Raw genomic sequence first — 27305 nt, forward strand, 5'->3', positions numbered from 1 at the left:
CAGTTGCTTCATTTGCTATTATTTTCTCCCATTCAGAAGGCTGTCTTTTCACCTTGCTTATAGTTTCCTTTGTTGTGCAGAAGCTTTTAATTTTAATTAGATCCCATTTGTTTATTTTTGCTTTTATTTCCAGAATTCTGGGAGGTGGATCATAGAGGATCCTACTGTGATTTATGTCTGAGAGTGTTTTGCCTATGTTCTCCTCTAGGAGTTTTATAGTTTCTGGTCTTACATTTAGCTCTTTAATCCATTTTGAGTTTATTTTTGTGTGCGGTGTTAGAAAGTGATCTAGTTTCATTCTTTTACAAGTGGTTGACCAGTTTTCCCAGCACCACTTGTTAAAGAGATTGTCTTTACTCCATTGTATATTCTTGCCTCCTTTGTCAAAGATAAGGTGTCCATATGTGTGTGGATTTATCTCTGGGCTTTCTATTTTGTTCCATTGATCTATATGTCTGTCTTTGTGCCAGTACCATACTGTCTTGATGACTGTGGCTTTGTAGTAGAGCCTGAAGTCAGGCAAGTTGATTCCTCCAGTTCCATTCTTCTTTCTCAAGATTGCTTTGGCAATTCGAGGTTTTTTGTATTTCCATACAAATCTTGAAATGATTTGTTCTAGTTCTGTGAAAAATATGGCTGGTAGCTTGATAGGGATTGCATTGAATTTGTAAATTGCTTTGGGTAGTATATTCATTTTCACTATATTGATTCTTCCAATCCATGAACATGGTATATTTCTCCATCTATTAGTGTCCTCTTTGATTTCTTTCATGAGTGTTTTATAGTTTTCTATATATAGGTCTTTAGTTTCTTTGGGTAGATATATTCCTAAGTATTTTATTCTTTTCGTTGCAATGGTGAATGGAATTGTTTCCTTAATTTCTTTTTCTACTTTCTCATTATTAGTGTATAGGAATGCAAGGGATTTCTGTGTGTTGATTTTATATCCTGCAACTTTACTATATTCATTGATGAGCTCTAGTAATTTTCTGGTGGAGTCTTTAGGGTTTTCCATGTAGAGGATCATGTCGTCTGCAAACAGTGAGAGTTTTACTTCTTCTTTTCCAATTTGGATTCCTTTTATTTCTTTTTCTGCTCTGATTGCTGTGGCCAAAACTTCCAGAACTATGTTGAATAGTAGCGGTGAAAGTGGACACCCTTGTCTTGTTCCTGACTTTAGGGGAAATGCTTTCAATTTTTCACCTTTGAGGATAATGTTTGCTGTGGGTTTGTCATATATAGCTTTTATTATGTTGAGGTATGTTCCTTCTCTTCCTGCTTTCTGGAGAGTTTTTATCATAAATGGATGTTGAATTTTGTCAAAGGCCTTCTCTGCATCTATTGAGATAATCATATGGTTTTTATTTTTCAATTTGTTAATGTGGTGAATTACATTGATTGATTTGCAGATATTGAAGAATCCTTGCATCCCTGGGATAAAGCCCACTTAGTCATGGTGTATGATCTTTTTAATGTGTTGTTGGATTCTGATTGCTAGAATTTTATTGAGGATTTTTGCATCTATGTTCATCAGTGATATTGGCCTGTAGTTTTCTTTTTTTGTGACATCTTTGTCAGGTTTTGGTATTAGGGTGATGGTGGCCTCATAGAATGAGTTTGGAAGTTTACCTTCCTCTGCAATTTTCTGGAAGAGTTTGAGTAGGATAGGTGTTAGCTCTTCTCGAAATTTTTGGTAGAATTCAGCTGTGAAGCCGTCTGGACCTGGGCTTTTGTTTGCTGGAAGATTTCTGATTACAGTTTCAATTTCCGTGCTTGTGATGGGTCTGTTAAGATTTTCTATTTCTTCCTGGTTCAGTTTTGGAAAACTGTACTTTTCTAAGAATTTGTCCATTTCTTCCATGTTGTCCATTTTATTGGCATATAATTGCTGATAGTAGTCTCTTATGATCCTTTGTATTTCTGTGTTGTCTGTTGTGATCTCTCCATTTTCATTTCTAATTTTATTGATTTGATTTTTCTCTCTTTGCTTCTTGATGAGTCTGGCTAATGGTCTGTCAATTTTATTTATCCTTTCAAAGAACCAGTTTTTGGCTTTGTTGATTTTTGCTATGGTCTCTTTTGTTTCTTTAGCATTTATTTCTGCCCTAATTTTTAAGATTTCTTTCCTTCTACTAACTCTGGGGTTCTCCAATTCTTCCTTTTCTAGTTGCTTTAGTTGTAGAGTTAGGTTATTTATTTGACTTTTTTCTTGTTTCTTGAGGTATGCCTGTATTGCTATGAACTTTCCTCTTAGCACTGCTTTTATAGTGTCCCACAGGTTTTGGGTTGTTGTGTTTTCATTTTCATTAGTTTCTATGCATATTTTGATTTCTTTTTTGATTTCTTCTGTGATTTGTTGGTTATTCAGAAGTGTGTTGTTCAACCTCCATATGTTGGAATTTTTAGTAGTTTTTCTCCTGTAATTGAGATTTAATCTTAATGCATTATGGTCAGAAAAGATGCTTGGAATGATTTCAATTTTTTTGAATTTATCAAGTTTAGATTTATGGCCCAGGATGTGATCTATCCTGGAGAAGGTTCCATGAGCACTTGAAAAAAAGGTGAAATTCATTGTTTTGGGGTGAAATGTCCTATAGATATCAATTAGGTCTAACTGATCTAATGTATCATTTAAAGTTTGCGTTTCTTTGTTAATTTTCTGTTTAGTTGATCTGTCCATAGGTGTGAGTGGGGTATTAAAGTCTCCCACTATTATTGTGTTATTGTTGATTTCCCCTTTCATACTTGTTAGCATTTGTCTTACATATTGCGGTGCTCCTATATTGGGTGCATATATATTTATAATTGTTATATCTTCTTCTTGGATTGATCCTTTGATCATTATGTAGTGGCCTTCTTTGTCTCTTTTCACAGCCTTTGTTTTAAAGTCTATTTTATCGGATATGAGTATTGCCACTCCTGCTTTCTTTTGGTCTCTATTTGCGTGGTATATCTTTTTCCAGCCCTTCACTTTCAGTCTGTATGTGTCCCTTGTTTTGAGGTGGGTCTCTTGTAAGCAGCATATAGAGGGGTCTTGTTTTTGTATCCATTCGGCCAGTCTTTGCCTTTTGGTTGGGGCGTTCAACCCATTTACGTTTAAGGTAATTATTGATAAGTATGATCCAGTTACCATTTACTTTATTGTTTTGGGTTCGGGTTTATACACCCTTTTTGTGTTTCCTGTCTAGAGAATATCCTTTAGAATTTGTTGGAGAGCTGGTTTGGTGGTGCTGAATTCTCTCAGCTTTTGCTTGTCTGTAAAGCTTTTGATTTCTCCTTCGTATTTGAATGAGATCCTTGCTGGGTACAGTAATCTGGGCTGTAGGTTATTGTCTTTCATCACTTTAAGTATGTCTTGCCATTCCCTCCTGGCCTGAAGAGTTTCTATTGAAAGATCAGCTGTTATCCTTATGGGAATCCCCTTGTGTGTTGTTTGTTGTTTTTCCCTTGCTGCTTTTAATATTTGTTCTTTGTGTTTGATCTTTGTTAATTTGATTAATATGTGTCTTGGGGTGTTTTGCCTTGGGTTTATCCTATTTGGGACTCTCTGTGTTTCTTGGACTTGGGTGATTATTTCCTTCCCCATTTTAGGGAAGTTTTCAACTATTATCTCCTCAAGGATTTTCTCATGATCTTTCTTTCTGTCTTCTTCTTCTGGGACTCCTATAATTCGAATGTTGGAGCGTTTCATATTATCCTGGAGGTCTCTGAGATTGTCCTCGTTTCTTTTAATTCGTTTTTCTTGTTTCCTCTCTGATTCGTTTATTTCTACCATTCTATCTTCTATTTCACTAATCCTATCTTCTGCCTCCATTATTCTACTATTTGTTGCCTCCAGAGTGTTTCTGATCTCATTTATTGCGTTATTCATTATATTTTGACTCTTTTTTATTTCTTCTAGGTCCTTGTTAAACCTTTCCTGCATCTTCTCAATCCTTGTCTCTAGGCTATTTATCTGTGATTCCATTTTGATTTCAAGATTTTGGATCATTTTCACTATCAATATTCGGAATTCCTTCTCAGGTAGATTCCCTACTTCTTCCTCTTTTGTTTGGTTTGGTGGGCAACTCTCCTGTTCCTTTACCTGCTGAATATTCCTCTGTCTCTTCATCTTGGTTATATTGCTGTGTTTGGGGTGGCCTTTTTATATTCTGGTAATTTGTGGAGTTCCCTTTATTATGGAGCTTCCTCACTGTGGGTGGGGTTCTATCAGTGGCTTGTCAAGGTTTCCTGGTTAGGGAGGCTTGTGTTGGAGTTCTGGTGGGTGTAGCTGGGTTTCTTCTCTCTGGAGTGCAGTGGAGTGACCAGTAATGGGTTATGAGACATCAAAGGTTTTGGAATAATTTTGAGCTGCCTGTATATTGAAGCTCAGGGGAGTGTTCCTGTGTTGCTGGAGAATTTGAGTGGTATGTCTTGTTTTGGATCTTGTTGGCCCTTGGGTGGAGCTTGGTTTCAGTGTAGGTATGAAGGCATTTGATGAGCTCCTATTGCTTAATGTTCCCTGAATTCAAGAGTTCTCTAATGTTTTCAGGCTTTGGATTTAAGCCTCCTGCTTCTGGTTTTCAGTTTTATTTTTACAGTAGCCTCTAGACTTCTCCATCTATACAGCACCGATGGTAAAACATCTAGGTTAAAGATGAAAAGTTTCTCCACATTGAGGGACACTCAGAGAGGTTCACTGAGTTACAAGGAGAAGAGAAGATGGAGGGGGTAGTTAGAGATAACTGGAATGAGATGCGGTGAGATTGAAAGAGGAGAGAGCAAGCTAGCCAGTAGTCAGTTCCTAATGTGCGCTCTATAGTCTGGACCGCTCAGAGGTATTTACGGAGTTATACGGGGAAGAGGAGAGGGAGGAAGGAGACAGAGGTGACCCGGAGGATAAGAGAGAGGAATGAGAAGGAGAGAGACAAATCCTGCCAGTAAACAGTTCCTTAGGTGTTCTCTACCGTCTGGAACACACAGAGATTCACAGAGTTGGATAGAGAAGAGATGGGGGAGAAAAGAGACAGAGGCCACCTGGTGGAGAAAAAGGAGAGTCCAAAGGAGAAGAGAGTGGTCAAGCAAGTAATCTCGCTCTCAGGTAAACTTGGGTAGTGAAGTTTGGGTTTTTAAATGTACAAAATTGACAACAAAAACCCTAAGAGCAAAGATTAAAAATCTAGAGTAGAGATTGGATTTTCAAAAATACAATATTAAAGAAAAGAAGCAGAAGGAAAAAGGAGGAAAGAAAGATAGAAAAAAAAACCAAGAATTATTTAAAAACAAACAAACAAACAAACAAAACAAAACAAAACAAAAAACAAAAAACCACCAAGAACCATCCAAAGGCTATATATTGTGTTTGCCTTAAAAAAAAAAATTATTTTTTTAATAGTAATAGTAGGTTATAGTAATAAAAATTAGAGGAGAAATGACTTAACAATTAAAAAAAAAGTTAGAAAAAAAAAGAAGGAATGATTTTAAAAATAGTAAAAATATATCTAGCCCTTCTCTGATGTTTTGGGCCGTGTGGGATCACTTCCAAGGTGGTTCCCTCTGTTTAACTTCTTCCGTTTGCTGGTTTTTTAGACTCACTAGTTCAGTCGCGCTGTGGGGAGGGGGGATGCTGCAAACAAATAGCACTGTCGTGTGCACACAGTGTCTCCGCCCCGCTTGACCTGTCCCTTCTTGCGGCGCACAAACCGCTCCGGCTCTACGATGCTCAGCCGGGAACCGTCTGGGGCCGGCCCTAGGCTGCGTGCACTTCCCCGGTCCAAGCCGCTCAGGTTCGGCGCTCAGGCAGCCCTCAGAGGCACAGATTCGGCTGGGACTGCGCTTTGTGCCCTTCCCAGGTCCGAGTAGCTCAGGGGTTTGGCGAGCGCGATCACCGTGGCTTGTCACCTTTTCTGCCGCTGCTGCTCAGCTTTCTGGGTGGACCGCTGGCGTCCCCCGTGGGGCAGATTGTGACTGTCCAGCACCCCCAGAAGTCTTAGCAAAGAAGCCTGCTTGCAGTTAGGTAAGTAAAGTCTCTCCGGGTCTGCAATTGCCCCTTTCCAGCCATTACGGCTCTGGCTGCCTGTCCCCGGCGGGGGATGGTCTGCCGCCGGCTTTTTCCGTTCCGTCCTTTGTTCTGTGCTTGGTCCTGGCGGTGTCTTATGTTCGAGCTTTTCGTGCGGTAGCTATCCTACAGTCTGGTTTGCTAGCGCAAGTTAGATCGTTCTGGTTGCGCCTGGGGCGTTCCTGCCCGATTCTTACAAAGCACTGCAGCCCGCGCCTCCCGCGTGTCCCTGCCCTACCCCCACTTCCCAATGGCGGATGCAGGCGTCTGTGCTGCTTTTCCATTGGGGGAGTTACTGTTGGGCTTGTAATCTCTTGGTTTTAATTATTTCTTTATTTTTCCTTCCTGTTATGTTGCCCTCCGTGTTTCAAGACTCGCCACAGACTCGGCAGGGAGAGTGTTTCCTGGTGTTTGGAAACCTCTCTTCTTAAAATTCCCTTCCCGGGACGGGCTTCCCTTCCCGGGACGGAGCTCCCTCCCCACCTCCTTTGTCTCCTTTTTCGTCTTTTATATTTTTTCCTACCTGTTTTTGAAGACAATGGTCTGCTTTTCTGGTTGCCTGATGTCCTCTGCCAGCCTACAGAAGATGTTTTGTGGAGTTTGCTCGGCGTTGAAATGTTCTTTTGAGTAATTTGTGAGGGAGAAAGTGGTCTTCCTGTCCTATTCCTCCGCCATCTTTCTGGATCTCCTCCATTGGTTTTTTAGCAGTGGTTTTTAGGCTCCAGGTCAATGTGTTTTTTTTTTTCTCTTCTCATTTTTTTTCCCCCTGTGGTTGTTTGATTCCAAGGTTCATGCCATTATGATCAGAAAAGATACTTGAAATAATTTCTATACTCTTAAATTTGTTGGGGCTTGTTTTGTGCCCTAGTATGTGGTCAGTCCTAGACAATGACCCATGTGCAGTTGAAAAGAGTATGTTTTCTGCTTTTTTTGGATGTAATATCCTGAAGATATCAGTTAAGTCTAGCCATTCTGTTGTATCATTTAGAATCTTTGTTGCCTTATTTTCTGTTTTGAAGATCTGTCCCTTTATACATTATTTGTACAGTGGGGTATTAAAGTCTCCTACTATTACTACGTTCCTATCGATTTCTCCCTTTGTCTCTGTTATTATTTGTTGTATCTATTTGTGTGCTGCTATATTGGGTGCATATACGCTGAGGCAGGTAAAATCCTCATCTTGTAGTGATCCTTTTATCATTATATAGCGTCCTTCTCTATCTTTGTTGATAGCCTTTGTTTCGAAGCCTGCTTTGTCAGATACGAGTTTTTCAAGCCCTGCTTTCTTGTCAGAATAATTTGATTATTCTATTTTTCAAATAAACAAAAATGTACATGAACAGTATCATCGGCATTCCTGGTAAATGGTGATAATGACCAGTTCCATTGATCAAACTGGTGTGGTTTCTGGTATGTAGTTAGGATTCCTAAGTAATAATGGGTACTATTATTTGTTTTATAGATCTCTATGCCTTCCACAGGTCAAATCCTAAGTAGATTGAACACATAAAATGATTGATGTGTATGGAGGAAGCACAACTGGGTGTGTAAGAGATCTCAGCAAATACTGTCTGTTCAGACTCTTCTGTTACTGCAGACCTGATTAGTTCTGCTCAGGTCCCAGTCCACATGCGTCAACAAAGACTTGGGCAGCTCGTTGCAAACAGCGCGCTCTCATGTGAGGACTGAGTGGTTACATTAGATCTGAAATCGAGTCAGAGTTTAAGAAAAAGTTTGACATGAAGATCAGAATTTAATTCTGCTTAAGAATCTCAGAACTGTCTCACATCCTTAGATCAATGTGGGGACTGATTTTGGCTTCCTGAAATGGCCCAGAGGACATAGTCACCTGGCCCTCTGTGGCTCCTGTGGCCTAGCAGGCACATCACTCCACTGCACCTGCTGCTGTGACAAGTGTCTCTAGAACCTGTTTTTATTTCATTGAATTCATTTTGAGCCATTGTCCTAATGTGTTCATTTTCCTCCTTATTCCTGGCCCTCTAATCTTCTGACTTTGTCATTAGTTTTCATGCTTCTTTCCTCACCTTGCCACAAAGGCCTTCATGCTTGGGGCTGATTCATAATCTGTAGGCTCTGACTTGGTTCCATAACCATATTCACCCTCCCCTCATAGGTCAACAAACCCTCAACCAGTTCTAGTAGGAGAATCAAGCACAATATAACCCAGAGCCTGAAAATAGTTTTGCTGAATGGTGCTAATGGAGAAGTCAGTTCAGTTCAGTCAGTTGTGTCTGACTCTTTGTGACCCAATGGACTGCAGCGTGCCAGGCTTCCCTGTCCATCACCAACTCCCAGAGCTTACTTAAACTCATGTCCATTGAGTCAGTGATGCCATCCAATCATCTCATCCTCTGTCATCCCCTTCTCCTACCATCTTCAATCTTTCCCAGCATCAGGATCTTTCCCAGTGAGTCAGTTCTTCGCATCCAGTGGCCAAAGCATTAGAGTTTCAGCTTCAGCATCAGTCTTTCCAATGAATACTTGGGACTAATTTCCTTTGGGATTGACTGGTTGGATCTCCTTGCAGTCCAAGGGACTCTCAAGAGTCTTCTCCAGCACCACAATTCAAAAGCATCAATTCTTTGGTGCTCAGCTTTCTTTGTAGTCCAACTCTCACATCCATACATGACTACTGGAAACACCATAGCTTTGACTAGATGGACCTTTGTTGGCAAAGTAATGTCTCTGCTTTTTAATATGCTTGCTAGGTTGGTCATAGGCTTTCTTCCAAGAAAAAGTTTCTTTTTATTTCATGGCTGCAGTTACAATCTGCAGCAATTTTAGAGCCCAAGAAAATAAAGTCTGTCACTGTTTCCACTGATTCCTCATTGATTTGCCGTGAAGTGATGGGACCCGATGCCATAATCTTAGTTTTCTGAATGTTGAGTTTTAAGCCAACTTTTTCACTCCCCTCTTTCACTTTCATCAAGAGTTTCTTTAGTTCTTCTTCACTGTCTGCCATAAGGGTGGTGTCATCTGCATATGTGAGATTATTGATATTTCTCCCAGCAATCTTGATTCCAGCTTGTGCTTCATCCAGCCTGGCATTCCACATGATGTACTCTGCATATAAGTTAAATAAACAGGGTGACAATATACAACCTTGACGTACTTCTTTCCCAGTTTGGAACCAGTCTGTTGTTCCATGTCCAGTTCTAACTATTGCTTCTTGACCTGCATACACATTTTTCAGGAGGCAGGTCAGGTGGTCTGGTATTCCCATCTCTTTAAGAATTACCCACAGTTTGCTGTGATCCACACAGTCAACGGCTTTGGCATAATCAATAAAGCAGAAGTAGATGTTTTTCTGGAACTGTCTTGCTTAATTGATAATCCAACAGATATTGGCAGTTTGGTCTCTGGTTCCTCTGCCTTTTCTAAATCCAGCTTGAACATCTGGAAGTTCACGGTGCACATATAGCTGAAGCCTGGCTTTAGAATTTAGAGCATTAGTTTGCTAGCATGTGAGATGAGTGCAATTGTGTGGTAGTTTGACCATTCTTTGGCATTGCCTTTCTTTGAGCTTGGAATGAAAACTGACCTTTTCCAGTCCTGTGGCCACTGCTGAGTTTTCCAAATTTGCTGGCATATTGAGTGCAGCACTGTCACCCCATCATCTTTCAGGATTTGAAATAGCTCGACTGGAATTCCATCACCTCCATTAGCTTTGTTCATAGTGATCTTTGTATGGCCCACTTGACTTCTCATTCCAGGATATCTGGCTATAGGTGAGTGATTACACCATCATGGTTATCTGGGTCATGAGATGTTTTTTACAAAGTTCTTCTGTGTATTTTTGCCACTTCTTAATATTTTCTGCTTCTTTTGGGTCCATACCATTTTTGTCCTTTATTGTGCCTATCTTTGCATGAAATGTTCCCTCGGTATCTCTAATTTTCTTGAAGAGATACCTAGTCTTTCCCTTTCTATTGTTTTTCTCTATTTCTTTGTATCAGTCACTGAGGAAGGCCTTCTTATCTCTCCTTTCTATTCTTTGGAACTCTGCATTCAGATGGGTGTATCTTTCCTGTTCTCCTTTGCCTTTAGCTTCCCTCTTCAGCTATTCGTAAGTTCTCCTCAGACAACCATTTTGCCTTTTTGCATTTCTTTTTCTCGGAGATGGTCTTGATTCCTGCCTCCTGTACAATGTCACGAACCTCCATCCATAGTTCCTCAGAAAGATGGAGAAGTAAGGGCTGAAAAAAAGAGGGACTAGCTGCTTATCAAATAGCTTTCTCTCTTATCCAGAGCCCCAAACCTTAGGGTGTGGGAGGAGGAGCTGAGTGAGTTCTTCTCTCTGCATCGACAGAGCCATCTGTGTTAAACAGGATCATTCCCACTACAAGCAAAAACACAGTTAAAACTTAAACATAAAAGAGAAGTTTTTGACCCCCAAAATTAGAAAGTCCAGGATAGTGTTCAGGAATGGTCTTCTTTAGATGTTTAAATATTATTGTTAGAACTTTATGCCTCTCTCAACTTTGGATTCTCTCCACTTTCAGGCAGGTCCCTACTCATGTGTCAGGATGGCATAGACATAATTTACGCCCTTATCGCTTCAACCAGAAACAGAACACTTTTTTCCTAGTTGCTGTGTAGGCTGTATAGCTCAGGTCTTCATATGGCATACTACCCCCACCCGCCAAAGATACCTTCTCATGCCAGTGCATCTTTGGTGCTGTATCATTACATAACTGTGTTAACAAGATGTCTCTTCTTTCACTGATGCACGGGTTCTCTTTCCCCACTCCTGAAGACAGGGCAAATCATTTCATTGCTTGGACCAATAGTACACGCCAGAGTTTGGCTGTGCCAGTTCTGAGCCCAGTCGTAAGAGTTTCTGCTGTCATGCATTTTTCTTCCATGGATCCTCAAGTCAGGAAATTAGGCTGAGGAAATGTGAATAGAGCAGTTTCAGGGAAGATCCAGCCAGCACGAAGGGCCAGTTATGACAGTGGCCAGTTGAGCCACGTGCCAGCATGCAGCTGAATAAGTAAGTCCAGCCAATGCCACATGGAGTGGAGATGGTCCAACCCCAGTGAGCCTTGCCCAGATTCCTGATCCACAGATTTGCAACTGATAGTTACCATTTTATGCTACACGTTGTGGGGTAATTTGTCATTCATTAATAGAAGATTGGAAGAGTCTTTTAATATTTTATTTTTTTAAAAAAATTCTTGGGGTATAATTGACATATAGCATGTTAGTTTCAGGTGGTCAGCATAATGATTCAGCATTTATATACACTGTGAAGTCACTTCCACAATAGATCTAGTTACATCATCACCAAACAGGTACAGTCTTGGTTTTGTTTTGTTTTGTTTTTTGTATAAAGAGAAAGAACTCTCTAAAGATGGACACTTTAGCAACTTCCAAATGTCTGATCGAGTGTTACCCCTATAGTCACCATGCTGTGCGTCACATCGGCGTGGTGTATTTGCACTCTAATGGGAAGTGTGTTCCTTTGGACTCCCACTCTCATTCCTCTGGGAGCCACCAGTCTGTCCTCTGTATCTATGAGCTTGACAGTTTTTGCTTTATTCTGTTTTTAAGATTCTACGTATAGGCAAAATTACATGTCTTTTCTTTTCTCTGTCTGGCTTATTTTACTAGCATAATGCCCTCAAGGTCCGTCCATGCTGTCCCAGATGCCAAGACTCTGCTCTTCCTGATGGCTGAGTAATATTCTGTTGTGGGCATGTGTATCTTCTACACCTTCTTTATGCCTTTACTCATTAAAGGTCACTTAGGCTGTCCCTGTATCTTGGCTATCGTGAATAAAGCTGCCATGAACACAGGGGTGCATGTATCTTTCTGAATTAGTGAGTTCATTTTCTTCAGATAATACCCAGAAATACAGTTGGTGGGTCATATGGCAGTCCTATTTTAATTTTTTGGTTGGTTTCCATAGTGGTTGCAGCAATTTCCATTCCCACCAACAGTGCACAAGTTTCACTTTTCTCCACATCCTTGCCAACACTTATCCTTATCTTTTGGAAGATAGCCATTGTAAAAGACATGAGGTAATCCCTCATTGCGGTTTTGACTTGCATGTCTCTAGTGAGTAGTGACACCCAGCGTCTTTTCACGTGTCAGTTGGCCATCTATATGTCTTCTTTGGAAAAATGCCTGTCCAAGTCCTCTGCCCATTTTTAACTGGATCATTTCCTTGCTATTGAGTTGTGTGGCTTCCTTATGTGGTTTTATATCAACTCATTATCAGATATATGATTTCCAAATATTTTCTTCCATTCAGTAGGTTGTCTTTTCACTTCCTTGATGAACTCTATTGCTATGCAGAAACTTTTTAGTTCAATATAGTTTCATTTGTTTATTTTTGCTTTTGAAGTCAGATCCAAAAATTTGGTGCCAAAACCAATATCAAGAAATTTACTGCCTAGTTTTCTTCTAGGACTTTTATGTTATCAAATCTCACATTGAAATCTTTAATCCATTTTGAGTTAATTTTTTGTATGGGGTTAGATAGGGGCTCAGGTTCATTCTTTTCATGTGGCTGTCCAGTTTTCCCAGCACCATTGAAGGAAACTGCTTTCCCTGTCATATATTCTTGCCTCTTTGTCATAGACTAATTATCTGTATGTAGGTTTATTTCTGGTTGTTATATTCTGTTCCGTTTATCTGTGTATCTGTTTTTTGCCAATACGATAACTTTTTAAATTCCTCTTGTAACTTGTAATATAGTTTGATATTAGAGAGTGTGATGGCTCTAGCTCTTTTCTTCTCCAATATTGCTTTGGCTATTCAAGGTCTTTTGTGATTATACACAAACTTTAGCATTGTTAGTTCTATTTCTGTGAAAACTGCTGCTGTGATTTTTATAGTGATTGCATTGCATGTGCAGATTGCTTGGGCAGCATAGATGTTTCAACAATTCTTCTAGTCTATGAGCACAGAATATCTTTCCATTTATTTGTGTTTTGTTCAATTTCTTTCATCAGTGTTTTATAGTTTTCAAGGTAATGATCTTTCACCTCTTTGGAAAAATTTATTCTTTGTCATTTTATTCTCTTTGATACAAGTATAAATGGAATTTTTTAAGTTCTTTGTCTCATAGTTGTTTTTTGAATGCAACAGATTTTTATGTATTGATTTTGTATCCTGCAAACAATGAATATGTTTATTAGCTCTAATATTTTTCAGTAGCATCTTTAGGGTTTTCTATATATAAAATTATGTCATCCTCAAATGGGGCTTCCCAAGTGGCACAGTGGCAAAAGAATCTCCCTGCCAATGCAGGAGATACAGGGGATGCTGGTTTGATCCCTGGGTCAGGAAGATCCCCTGGAGGAGGGCATGGAAACCCACTCCAGTATTCTTGCCTGGAAACTCCCATGGACAGAGGAGCCTGGCGGGCTACAGCCCATGGGTTAATAGTGAGTTAGAAATGACTGAAGGCACACACCCACACCCACACCCACACCCACCCCCACACCCACCCACACCCACCCACACCCACCCACACCCACACACACCCCCACACACACCCACCCACCCACCCACTCACCCACCCCCACCCACCCCCACCCTCAAATACGGGCAGTTTTACTTTTTCCTTTCTGACTTGGATAGCTTTTATTTCTTTTTCTTGCTTATTTCTCTGACTCAGACTTCCAAAGATACAGTGAGTAGAAGTGGCAAGAGGGACATCGTTTTCTTCTTCCTGATCTTAATGAGGAGAAGCTGAAAGTTTTTTTCCTCTGAGTAATGTTAGCTGAGGGCTTGTTATATATCGCTTTTATTACATTGAGACGTATTCCTTCTGTACTTAGTTTGCTGAGAGATTTTGTCATAAATGTATGCTGAATTTTATCAAATTGCTTCTGTTGAGATCCTATAATTTTATCCTAAATTTTGTTAATGTGGTGTATCATGTTGATTAATTTGCAGATGCTGAACCATCCTTGCATCCCGGAAATAAATTCCACTTGATCATGGTATGTGATCATTTTAATACATTACTGAATTCAGTTTAGTTACATTCTGATGAGGATTTTTACATCTATGTTCATCAAGTGTATGATATAATTGTGTGTGTGTGTATATATGTGTGTGTGTGTATATATATATGTATACAGGCTTCCCAGGTGGCTCAATAGGTGTCCACTGCGAAGCAGCAGACTCAAGTTCAGTCCCTGGGTTGGAAAGATCCCCTGGAAGAGGGCATGGCAAACCACTTCAGTATTCTTGCCTGTTGCCTGGAGAATCCCATGGACGGAGGAACCTGGCAAGTTATAGTCCATAGGGTTGCAAAGAGTCAGACACGACTGAAGCTGCTAAGCATGCACTGATGCTGCTGCTGCTGCTAAGTCGCTTCAGTCATGTCAAACTCTGTGCAGCCCCATAGATAGCAGCCCACCAGGCTCCACCCTCCCTGGGATTCTCCAGGCAAGAACACTGGAGTGGGTTGCTGTTTCCTTCTGCAGCTAAGCATGCGCGCACACACGTATATATACATATACATATATATATATATATGTATCTTTTTTATTTAGTATAATATGCCCCCTAAGGTAGAAGCTTCATTGTTAATTTCATTTTGAATGATCTATCCAGTAATGTAAGTGACATATTAAATTCCCCTACTATTACTGTATTTCTGTATATCTCTCTCCTTGAGTCTGTTAGTATTTGCTTTATATAGCCTTTATATTAAAGTCTGTTTCGTCTGATATGAGTATCACTACCTCAGCTTTCTTCGGTTCCATTTGCCCAGAACACCTTTTCTCGTCTCCTCACTTTCAGTCTGTGTGTACCCTTACATCTGAGGTGACTCTCCTGTAGTCTACATATAGATGGTCTTGCTTTATAATCCGTTTAGACACTGAGTCCTTTGATTGAAGAAATTATTTGTTTCCATGTAAAGTAATTGATGCTTATGCTATTGCCATTTTAATTGCTGGAGGGTGGTTTTGTGCTTCCTCTCTATTCCTTTGTTCTCTTGCTCTCTTCCTTTGTGGTTTGATGTCTGTCTTTATTATGTTTAGACTCCCTTCTGCTTTTCTTTTGTGTGTGTACTGTAGGTTTTTGCTTTTTGATGACCATGAGGCTTACATATAAAAATGTATACATATATTTAACAGTTTATGTTGATAACAATTTCAGTGTGAACACATTCTAAAACGCTACCTTTTACTCCCCTGCCACCCTCCCCCCGACCATCACAGATTTTTTTGTCCTAGAATCATGCTAGAATATCCTTCTACACATTCATGGAGATGGGAGTAAGATTAACCATACTAGAAACATGTAGACTGGGAGTAGGGGCTATGTGGCCCCAAGAGAAACTAGGATATTAATATAGGACTAATTATGCAGACAAAATCCTCAGATGTTCACCTCCCCATCTACTTTGGTTATATTTGCCTTATTTTGTCTATACTACTGTTTCCATGTGTATTTATGGAGTACCTAAAGAATAAGACCACTTCTTCCTTTTTACATTTCTCTGTGAGTGTGACACATTCAGGGAAAGAGCTTTGTTTATATACAAACAGATTTTAAGAGCTTATAATCAGGACCTTTCCACATTTTGTATTCTGTTGTGTTGAAAATCTGGCTTTGAGAATATATATATAAGCAGATGGCTTCCTATACATAGCATGCTAAAGAGTTGCAGTTCTGCAGCAAAAATCAGAAAAGAGAAACCATATATGTGATGATGGGACTTTACCTCAAAAATACCCATTTAATACTATCAAAATAACTCACATTAAATGAAAAAGTGCAGGAGGGAGTGAAATATGCTTATGGGTTGGAATGTGTTAAGCACAAGAAACTTAATATTCATATATTTTAAGTTCATTCTACATTTCTTATCATTTTACAGTGTGTTTCATGGAGAGGTGTGAGAAATACTTTGTATTTTCCAGAAACTGTATCTTTCATGGAGAGAGAATATTATCTTTACAACTTGTTAAAGCAACTGTGAAATAAACTGAATCTTTTTGTCTTCAGAGTGGAAGGGCTGGTTGACACCTTCCCTCATTTGTCTTAAGAGTTTTTTTTTTTCCCCCGAACCAGGCATATGGAAGATTTCTTAATAAGATTTGTTGATAACTCTACTGATATGAAGAATTCATCTACTGTAATCTTTAGACATTACCAACAAAATGAGTCTGGTTTCTATAACTTTCCTCTTGATAGAGTATAAAATTTTTCAAAGCCATTTATTCCTTTGTACATTCTTAGTTACTTCAAGAAGGGAGGTGTTTTCTATTTCCGGTCATAGATGAAATAGACTTCATGTTGGACTAAACGCGCATGAATATGAACTCAAGGCATTTCAGGAAGTCAGTGGACCAGCACATAGAGTAACAAATAGCAGATTATAAATATTATAACTGATGACCAGCCTAAGACTGACTCCTTGTAAGTAAAGCCCGCTTTCCCATGTTTGCTCTCCCACCACAGCTCAAGTGGTCCTAATGGATTATTCTTTCAGATTTTGCTTTAACTCTGTTTATGGAAAGGCCTTATATTGAAACTTGGAGTATATTCATTTCTTCAGTGATCTACTTAGGAGACTTTCATAGAGAACAGACTTTGGGCACAGCAAGGGAAGGAGAGGTTGGGAAGAACTGAGAGAATAGCATTAAACATATACATCACCATATGTAAAATAGATGGCTAATGGAAAGGTGCTCTATAACAGGGAGCTCAGCTTGGTGCTCCGTAGTGACCTAGATGGGAGGGATGGGTGGGAGGAAAGGCGGCTCAAGAGGAAGAGGACCTATGTATGCTTACGGCTGATTCATGTTGTTTCAGGGATGGAGCCAACATAATATCGTGAAGCAAGTATCCACCAAATAAAAATAAATTTAAAAAGAAAGAAAACAGAGGTGTGTTATGTGTTGGTTAAATGAATAAGTGGAGAAGTGCTTGGAGGTGAACGAGGGCAAATTCAGTCTAGGTGAGACAGGAGTCATGGATGTGTAGTTTGAAACAGTGTTTGGAAATGCTAGCAGTGTTAAGTAATACGTAGAGCACAGTGTATTTACACATTTGAATATGAAAGAAATGAAGTGGAAGTCTGGGATGAAGCAATTACATGGATGTTTTTATTTGTGCACATAAGTCTCTCTTGTATTAAGTCATCTCCAAGGGGTGCCACTGGGGCATTAGCGTTAAGCAGTGTTTCTCAACCTCAGTGGTACTGACACTTTAGACTGGAGAATTTCTCATTATGGGAGGCTGTCCTGAGGAGTGTTGGAGGTTAAGTATCATCTTTGACCTTTGGCCCACTAGATGCCAGCAGCACCTTCCCCCTCCCATTGTGACAACCAATTGTTTGGACTTTAACCAACTTCTCCTGGAGCAAGACGGGAGAGGGAAATCAGTCCTAGGTTGAGAACCACTGGTTTGGAACATTCACAGATACCGGGAGTGAAGTTTTCAATCACCTGCCATGAAATACTCTAACTAGAACATTAGCAAAACCAGCATTTATTCTGCAAGGTTGTGCTCAGAAGAAAGTTCGTGTATTGACCACAAGTATCTGACCATAGTCTTGGGTGTGCTGGAAATACAGCTTTATTTTGGGGGAAAGTGTGCGTTCTCAGTCACTCAGTCATGTCCAATTCTTTGCGAACCCATGAAGTGTAGCACCCCAGGCTCCTCTGTCCATGGGATTCTCCAGGCAAGAATACTGGAGTGGGTTGCCATTTCTTCCCTCAGGGGATTTTCCTGACCCAGGGATTGGACCCGAGTCTCCTGTGCCTCCTGCATTGGCGGCACATTCTTTACCATGGTGCCACCAGGAAAGTACTTACTGGGGAGGGGGAGTACTTAATTTCTATTGCAATGCCCTCTCCAATCCCATTCCACCAGGGTGCCAGAAATTTAATCACAGTCAATATTATATTTCTTTTCTTCAGAGCTTACCAAGCTTCAGGGGCATAGTGCGCAGGAGTCAAAGGTGGGACTCCAGCAACAATTGCCCACACTCACATCCTTTGAGATGCTCATCATTCATTCCACGTGGACGTCAGCCATGGTGCTCACTGGCTGGTGCTAAATCATTCCTCTCCCGTCCCAGGTCCTCGAGGTCTGGTAGCTCCCTCTGCTATGTCTGTGCTGTTCTTAGACACGAGGAAGTTTTTCTGCTGCTCCTACACCCTCCTAAGAGATGAGAAATTCCACAGGCTGTCTAAATAATTGTGAGGGTTGGAATAAAGGTGAATGTTATCTTTTCTGCCCACAATCAGAGGCCATCTTTGTCTTACTACAACCCTTTGGTTGGAATGGACTAGCATCATACTCTATATGATTTTTTTTCCACACTGGGTTGTTTCCAGTTTGCAATCGATTTCCATTCCAGCAAGTATCTTCAGTAGGTTGCTATCTCTACTCTCTGTCGAATGATGGCTAGTTTGGTAACCCTTCAGTCTTATCTATGTGAGTATTTCTGTGCCACGCTTTCCCCCCTCCTTTTCTTCTCTCTGTGCTTCTCGTCCCTCTCCCCGCTTCCCCTTTGCCTCTCTTTCTGGAATTCCTTTTCCCTTCTGACACTTAATCTATATCCTAAATTTTCTTGTTAGAACTATTCTTGCAACTCCTGACTCTTCTTGGTGGCATTGATGTGATAAATACTGATTATGACTAGCCAAACACTAGTATTTTATTTATATTATCTCATGATATCCTTAGCATCTCTGAGTCCTGAGAAAGAGCATCCATTTCAAAAGACCAAGGCAGAGGTTGCAAGGATTCTCTGACCTAACCTTAGAAGCCACACAGCATTACTTTCCACACATTGTATTGGTTACAAGTGAGTCACTAAAGCCTGCCAGGTTCGTAGAGAGGACAGTTAGACTTCACAACTTGCTGGTGAGTGGCAGGTCACAGAGCAGAAGATCACACGGGGTGATGGACATAACCACCACCATCTTTGGAAAACACGATTTACCACATCCACGTTTGGATGCTGGTCCTGTTGCTTACCAGTTGACTGTTTTGTGTTGGTTTTACTATCTCAAGGTCTAGCTCTCAAAACTCTAAGATGAAAGTTCACTTCAGATGTGATTAATTTCTTTCTGACTATTAATAAAAAGTTCTTTCTGCATAGACCCCACATAGCCTGTGCTTTGTGTTCCCAAAGTTTATACAAGTCGTTCACTAGGGAAAAATAAAGAAAAGAAAGATTCTGCCCTTTTGATAAATCTACCACAACATTAATTCGAATATAAAATTTAGAAGAAATCTGAAGGTCAGACTTCCCCTAGAGCATTGGCTTATCTGAAGCATTTTTTGTATAATATTCTAGGAAAGCAGTGTACTTAATAACGATCTTGAATTCAGCTCTTTGATCAAGCACCTTTCTATTTAAAGATGAAAGCTATACGACAGGAGATAAATAGAAACAGAAAGACAGCTTGTTAACACTGTGTCAATAAACTGAAAGATGATGTCAAAAAAGAAATGTGTCAACTGTGGTTCTTTTTTTGTTAAGGTAGAATAGAAGTTACTTTTAATAAATGCTACTAAACTTTCTGCCTCCAAATCAGGGCCAATCATTTCCTTGTTAAAGGAGAGGTCACAAAGAATAATCTCAACCCTTAATGTGTAGGTAGATTTTAAGTTTTATTAGACCTGTTTTCTAGTGCCTAACTGGATGGATGGCATAATTACCATGAGCACAGTTGTTTTTCAGTAGAACAAATACAGTCAAATCATATTTCCTGAACCTGTAGGCCATTATAGATAGGTAAGTGCATTGTTACAAAAAGTATAGTCATTTTTCCCATTCTGGTTTCTCCCAACCTGGAATGCCAGTTGCTGAACTGGTAATCATAGATGGGAATCAAATATGGCAGTTGGTGGAAGAAAGATAAGTCAGTTTAGAGAGATTATTTTAGAAAGTTGCCAGGAATTTTAGTATCTTGACAATGTGCCTCAAAGTCTTGATAACCAAAGGGCACCTCCTTTATCACACTAGTTCTGTTTTTGAAGGTCGTCACTATGGATGGGTCATTATGAGGACATCACTCCTTTATCTTGAAAGCTGGAACATAAGCACAAATCCCATTCATTTAAGAAGTTCAGATGCTGTTATTCCATGAAGTTAGAAAAGCCAGTATGACTGAAGTCAGAAATGTTAGAAATTCTGGCTTTGAGTCATGACTCACCTCGGGTAAGCACCTGTCCCACCCAGGCTGAAGTTTGCTAATAAGTAAAACCTAGTGACTCCTTCTAGCTCTTGAGTTTGACTCCCTTAAGTTAGCTGAAAATAGCAAGTTTTCTTGGTGATTGATGCTGTAAGGGACGTTTACCAGCACTGCAAGTGGGGGCACATACTTTCAAATGCTTTGCTTTCAGCCACTTCCCCCTTGCCATCCTAGCTCAGGGACTGATGCACAAAACCACTAAAATATCTAAAGACTTTAAATTAAACATGTTCTCTTTTATGATTGGCATAAAATTACAGCTCGTTGAAACCATGGAAAGAAGGAAAAACAGAACTCGTTCAAATACTGAGCTCCTTTGAAAATTAAATGCCTTCAACTAAGAGATAACTCTCAGGGAATCACTTTTTCATTACAGCCTCTGGGTTCTCATGTCACACCTCATTTGAACATTTCACCATAGCATCCACTGGGCTGTACTGAGCAGAGGGAATTTTATGCCTGGTATTGTTGAATGATTGTTTGTTTTTTTTAATGCCCTAAAAGTGTTGACTCAGATTTAGAACTGTATTTGAGTGTAACAGAAATTCAAGAAATAAAAATAAGACCAAAAAAGCCAGCATGATTGTTGTTGTTTAGTTGCTAAGTCGGGTCCAACTCTTTTGCGGCCCCATGGACTGTAGCTCACCAGGCTCCTCTGTCCATGAGATGTTCCCAGGCAAGAATATTGGAGCAGGTTGCCATTTCCTTCTCCAGAGAATCTTCCTAATCCAGGGATCGAACCCCTGTCTTCCACATTGGCAGGCAAATTCTTTACCACTGAGCCACCAGGAAAGCCCAGCGTGATTGTCAGAGATGCCCAGAAGGGTGAAGGAAAACAAAGTGAGCGGAAGTACACCAGCAACAGTTGCGGATGTGCTGGGTAGGGATGGGCGAGTGAAATCCAGTTTGTATATAGGATGCCAGTGATGCCAGATCGCCATCACTTTTCTCTTCATAGGTTTAGAAGCTTCTAAAATTAATTCTTTGTCGCTCAAGGTTCAGAAAGCTTAATTTACATTAATGCATAATGTGCAGTCAATGTGAATATCAGACTCTTTTTTTATCTGTACCATTTAGATAGGAGCAGAGACAATAACCAAACCTTGTAACTAGCTCAAAAGATAGGCTGTTTATTTCCATTCTGTTTTGCTGCAGGGGAGGGGCTGGGGTGGAGGAGGCTGAGACAGAGCACAGTTATTCCCTTGCTTCTTAGAAAGAGAGCCAGCCAGGTACTCATGGAAACTGATAGGAGACTTTGGAGAGCAGCCCTCTCCAGCTCAGGTCGGCCCATGCCAAATGGTTTGGCTGAGGTTTGGCTCTGAGTTGTGAAGTCTTCCATGAGGACCCTTGCATCACAGGCAGCAGGGCAGAATGAACACAGGGTTACGACTTGGAGATTAGAGAGACTCCGTGCGTGCGTGCTCAGTCATGTCTGGCTCTTTGCAATCCCATGGACCTTAGCCTGCCAGGTTCCATTGTGCATGGGATTTTCCAGGTTAGAATACTGGAGAGGGTTGCCATTTCCTCCTTCAGGGGATCTTCCCAACCCAAGGATCAAACTCCCGTCTCCTGAGTCTGCTGCATTGGCAGGTGAATTCTTTACCACTGCACTCCCTGGGAAGCAGAGAGACTCCAGGTCACTGTAAATTCTGAGAAAGCCTCTCCAGAGAAGCTGTTTACACATTTCTCAGTCCACCTCTCACCTGCTATACCCTGGGGAACAGACCCCTTTTTCCAGCCTGCACAGAGCATGTGCATGTGTATACTTGACTGAATATAAGATGGAAATTTTACTCAAGCCCTCAGAGCAAAAGGTGTGAATTATACTCTCGTCTTTGTAAAGCATCTCATGTCAGAGACAGCGTCACTGACCCTTTACGTTGAACAACCAAGACTTGTTTGGTTAAAACAGGTTAGCACAATATATCCTCCATTGTTACTGGTTTTGAATATCTGGACATGGAACAACAGACTGGTTCCAAATAGGAAAAGGAGTATGTCAAGGCTGTATATTGTTACCCTGCTTATTTGACTTCTATGCAGAGTACATCATGAGAAACGCTGGGCTGGAAGAAGCACAAGCTGGAATCAAGATTGCTGGGAGAAATATCAATAACCTCAGATATGCAGATGACACCACCCTTACGGCAGAAAGTGAAGAGACACTAAAAAGACTCTTGATGAAAGTGAAAGAGGAGAGTGAAAAAGTTGGCTTAAAGCTCAAAATTCAGAAAACGGAGATCATGGCATCCGGTCCCATCACTTCATAGGAAATAGATGGGGAAACAGTGTCAGACTTTATGTTTTGGGGCTCCAAAATCACTGCAGATGGTGACTGCAGCCATGAAATTAAAAGATGCTTACTCCTTGGAAGAAAAGTTATGACCAACCTAGATAGTATATTGAAAAGCAGAGACATTACTTTGCCAACAAAGGTCCGTCTAGTCAAGGCTATGGTTTTTCCAGTGGTCATGTATGGATGTGCAAGTTGGACTGTGAAGAAGGCTGAGCGCCAAAGAATTGATGCTTTTGAACTGTGGTGTTGGAGAAGACTCTTGAAGTCCCTTGGACTGCAAGGAGATCCAACCAGTCCATCCTAAAGGAGATCAGCCCTGGATGTTCTTTGGAAGGACTGATGCTAAAGCTGAAACTCCAGTACTTTGGCCACCTCGTGTGAAGAGATAACTCATTGGAAAAGACTCTGATGCTGGGAGGGATTGGGGGCAGGAGGAGAAGGGGACGACCGAGGATGAGAGGGCTGGATGGCATCACAGACTCGATGGACGTGAGTCTGAGTGAACTCCGGGAGTTGGTGATGGACAGGGAGGCCTGGGTGCTGCGATTCATGGGGTCGCAGAGTCAGACACGACTGAGTGACTGAACTGAGCAGCCATGTGAAAAGCATCATTCTTTCAAAGGTAGGCAAACTTAAAATGCGGCTGGATTTCATTAGCTGAATGGCTTTTGAAGACCACTCGGGCTTCCCTGGTGGCTCAGCATTAGAGAGTCTGCCTGCCAATGCAGGAGACATGGGTTGGTTTGCTGGCCCCTGGAGGAGGAAATGGCAGCCCATTCCAGTATTCTTGCCTGGAAAACCCATGGACAGAGGAGCCTGGTGGGCCACAGTCCATAAGGTTGCAAAGAGTCAGACACAACTTAGCAACTAAAAAACAATAACTCAAAAGCAACAGAGCAAGTTCTTATGTTGTGGAGATCACAAACACTTATAGGATGAATAAGTGAGTAATGAATCCCAAGGTTGTACAAATGAGTGCTTAAGGCTTGACTTAAATTTTCCAATTGGAATCATTTTACATGGACTCAAAAAGTCAGTATCTCAAATGAAAATGAAATTATGCACTGGAAAAATCTTAAACTATGACTCTCTTGATAGTGAAGGCAGTTTTAAAAGATGCATGTGGAGTTTCCATAACATTGTTCGAAACAGTGAGGGAGTAGGATTTCTGAAAGTGTGTGTATGCTACGTCGCTTCAGTCCTGTCCGACTCTGTGTGACCCCATAGACTGTAGCCCTCCAGGCTTCTCTGGCCTTGGGATTCTCCAGGCAAGAACAGTGGAGTGGCTTGCCATCTCCTTCTCCAGGGGACCTTCCTGATCCAGGGATTGAGCCTGCATCTCTCATGTCTCCTGCATTGGCAGGCAGGCTCTTTACCACTAGCACCACCCTTATTACTAATGTAATATAATTTTACATTTTAAATTAAGAAATTAAATATCCTTGATCTATATTAATCACTTGATCTCCTCTCCTAAAGGTTCTGTATTGAGGTTAGTTGAGACCTTGTTTCAACCGAGGAAGTAGAAGCTTGATTTATTTACAGTCTTGTCATTTGGAAGCCATAGTTTATTACCTGTTTCTTCAAAGGCACTCTAAAGTGTTTTCTTATAACTCAGCCAAGATCCTACCTCACAAGCTGTAGGCTCACCAGAACAACCAGGTCCTACGGGATCTGAGCCCAAGAGACAGGAGAGGTTAGGACCCAGAGTCTGGCAGGGTTGTGATCTTAAGAGTTTAGAAATGAACTTATATACCCAGGCTGTTGTAACCAGGATGAGAGAAGCAAAACGAAATGATTCATCTTGTTTTTCATTCACTTGAGTGTGTCGTACACTGGAAAGATATTTAATCCAATTTAATGTGCATTCAGTCTTGCATTCACTTAGCAAAGCACAGAGCTGAGAACCTGTCATGTTCCAAACACTGTGCTGAGTTCCAGAGAAAGAGCTGTCAGCTAGACAGACAGGTCTCTCCCTGCCTCAACCAAACAGGTGCTGGTGACACAGACAGTGCTGGCTCCTGGGCCCCAGGCTGCCCAGCCTCGTGGTATGAATCACTGAAGCAGGACTGTATATGCAAATAATCAGCGATTTGCATCTAGTTGTGAAAATGTGCATTGCTGCCTTTGTCCTTAATTTATCAGATATTTGATAAATAATGAGTTAGGCACTGGAGAGTAATGAATGATTATTAAAAACTCATGGAGCTTCAGAAGAAACTCAAGGGCAACAGAAGCATTGATCAGATAATGACCCAAATCAAGGGTAACATTTTGAGAGACAGGTGCCACAATGAATAAGTATTTGTTATTTCCAGAACCTAAATGAGACTTTTGTTTTTTATCGATGTGTACTATACATGTAGAAAAGTGAACAAATCATAGATGTTCACCTCAATGAGTGTTCACAACGAAGCAGAGAATAACCAGCCATCTCAAAAGGCTTACTTGTGTCCCCTTTGTCACCACTTACCCTAAGGGTGACCAGTATCCTGATCTGTGAAGCATGGCATACTTCCTCTATTTGTGAACTTTATGTAAAAGGAATAGTGTTGCTTGTTGTGAGGTTTTTAGTATCAATTTACTTTATTCAACATTACCTTTGACTCATCTATATTGTTGTGCATGAATTTTATAGTATCCCATTCTATGTGTAGACTTCAATTTATTCCTTTTGCTATTAATAGGCAATGGGAATTGTTTCTAATTTTTGTCTGTTTTTTTTTTTAAGTTTTATTGATTAATTGGCTACACCACACAGCATGTAGGATCTTAGCTGTCCTGCCCTGGGAGCTCAGAGTCTTAACCAGTGAGCCATCAGGGAAGTCCGTGTAACGTCTATTTTTAATTTTCATCCTTTGGTAGCAGAATAATACAAACTTATTTAAAAAGTGAGAAATGATACAAATTTAAACTTCATTCATACTTATATATCAATAGTGCTTCTATAAATGTTCTAGTCCATACGTTTTAATGAAAATGTGTACTCACTTTTGGTAGGTATATGAAATTGGCAGAAATGGAATTGTTAGATCAAAGGTGTCTTATGTCCTCCTTGCTAGTAGGAGGGCAAAACTCTTTTCCAAAGTGGCTGTACCATTTTGCATATCTAAGAGTAATGTACAAGAGTTCCAGTCCCTGCGCATCCTTACAGCCCTTGGTATTGTCAACAGTGTCACGTTGTCATTTTGATGGCATTTCTAAAAAGGGAGGGCAGGAGTGGCTCCCCTGAAGAACTGAGAACAGAGCTGAGACTTGAAATGATGCGCTGCAGCTAATTAGGGTAGGAGGGGAGCAGATTCCATGGACGGAGAAAGGCCCTGTGCACAAATCCGGTGGCGGGAGGCAGCGTAGTCCAGAGCTGGGGAAGGGAGCAGGTGTGGCTGGAGCTGAGGCAGTTGGGTAAGGTGTGGATGGCTATAAGCATCTAGGGCATCTGATGGGGCAGAACCGTGGAGGTTTATCTTTATACTCAGCGCAATAGAAATCCTCATAAGACTCTAAACAGAGGAGATAATTACGTTTGCCTCTGATCAGTATAGCTGCTTCACGGAAAACAAATTAGAGGGGCTGATGGATGGAGAGAGGAAGTGGATATGCAGAGAGAGTTACTACAGAAACCCAGAAGGACAGCACCGGTTCTCTAGGCAGGAGGCTTCTTCCTGTGACTTTGCCGTTAGTCTGGGCCTAGAAGCCCATGCTCCACCTGGTGTTCATCACGGTCCCAGACCTTTGGGAATATATGACCTATTTTTCAGAACCATAGATTACACTCTGTTGCAGTGTGACCAATCTTTGCCTTGATCTAGTTAATCAAGAAACCTATTTTATAATTCCCAAGCTCTTGAGTAGATTGACCAACGCAGTTAAAATGATGGGCTCTGTTGTCTTTCCTTCATTTACTGAAGTTGAAATCATAACTGGCTTTGCCCTTTTTTAGGGCTCATAGCTCAGTGTGTGTCTGTGGGCAGTCACAGAAAATACCAACACAGCCAAGGTTTCCTCTCATATAAAGGAAATGTAGGTGACATAGGTTTGTAACAAAGGAAGCTCGAATCTGGGTTTGTGTACCTACCAGTCAGACTAGAGTCTGTTTGCCAGCTCTGGATCACTAGCACTAGGGACTTGGGATGACTCTGCCACTGGGATTAGTCATGGGAGTATGGAATACAGAAATGTGGTACATTTATGTTTACATACAACTGTGAAAGAATAGAGTGGGAGTTATTTATGTGAGCTTCTCTAGTGAAACCTCAGTAGATTAGACTAGCTATCTAAACAGTCATTAACATGACAACATAATGATCTGGGAAATTAATTTAGAGTACATTAGAAAGTGATATGCAGAAATCTCTTTAGAGGTACATTGAGGAATGGAGGAGATGTGAGTGTGAGTGCATACTTGCACACATATGAGTGTGGCATTATCACAGACCAGACTTTACCATGAACTCGTGAACAATTCATTACCTCTCTCTAGACATTGGTTTCTATGTCAGTGAAATGAAGGAATTGGCCTTAGATAACCCTTAAGGACCATTAAGCTCTAATGCCTGAGTTTTTCATTATTAATCAACTGTAGTAACGTGCTCTCCAGTGAGCCCTCCACAACAGCCGAATTCCTTACTCACAAATTAGAAAAGTAGGATAATTAAAGCATATAGAAATGTGTGAGAGTTTTGTAGATTTTTTTCATGGTAAGCCCCAGAAAAAACTAGATACTTCTGTCTTTTTTTAATTAGTTTTTTGAAATGTTCATGTAATTTAG

The sequence above is a fragment of the Capricornis sumatraensis genome, chromosome 4, assembly GCF_032405125.1.
Source record: "Capricornis sumatraensis isolate serow.1 chromosome 4, serow.2, whole genome shotgun sequence".
NCBI classification, from domain to species: Eukaryota; Metazoa; Chordata; class Mammalia; order Artiodactyla; family Bovidae; genus Capricornis; species Capricornis sumatraensis.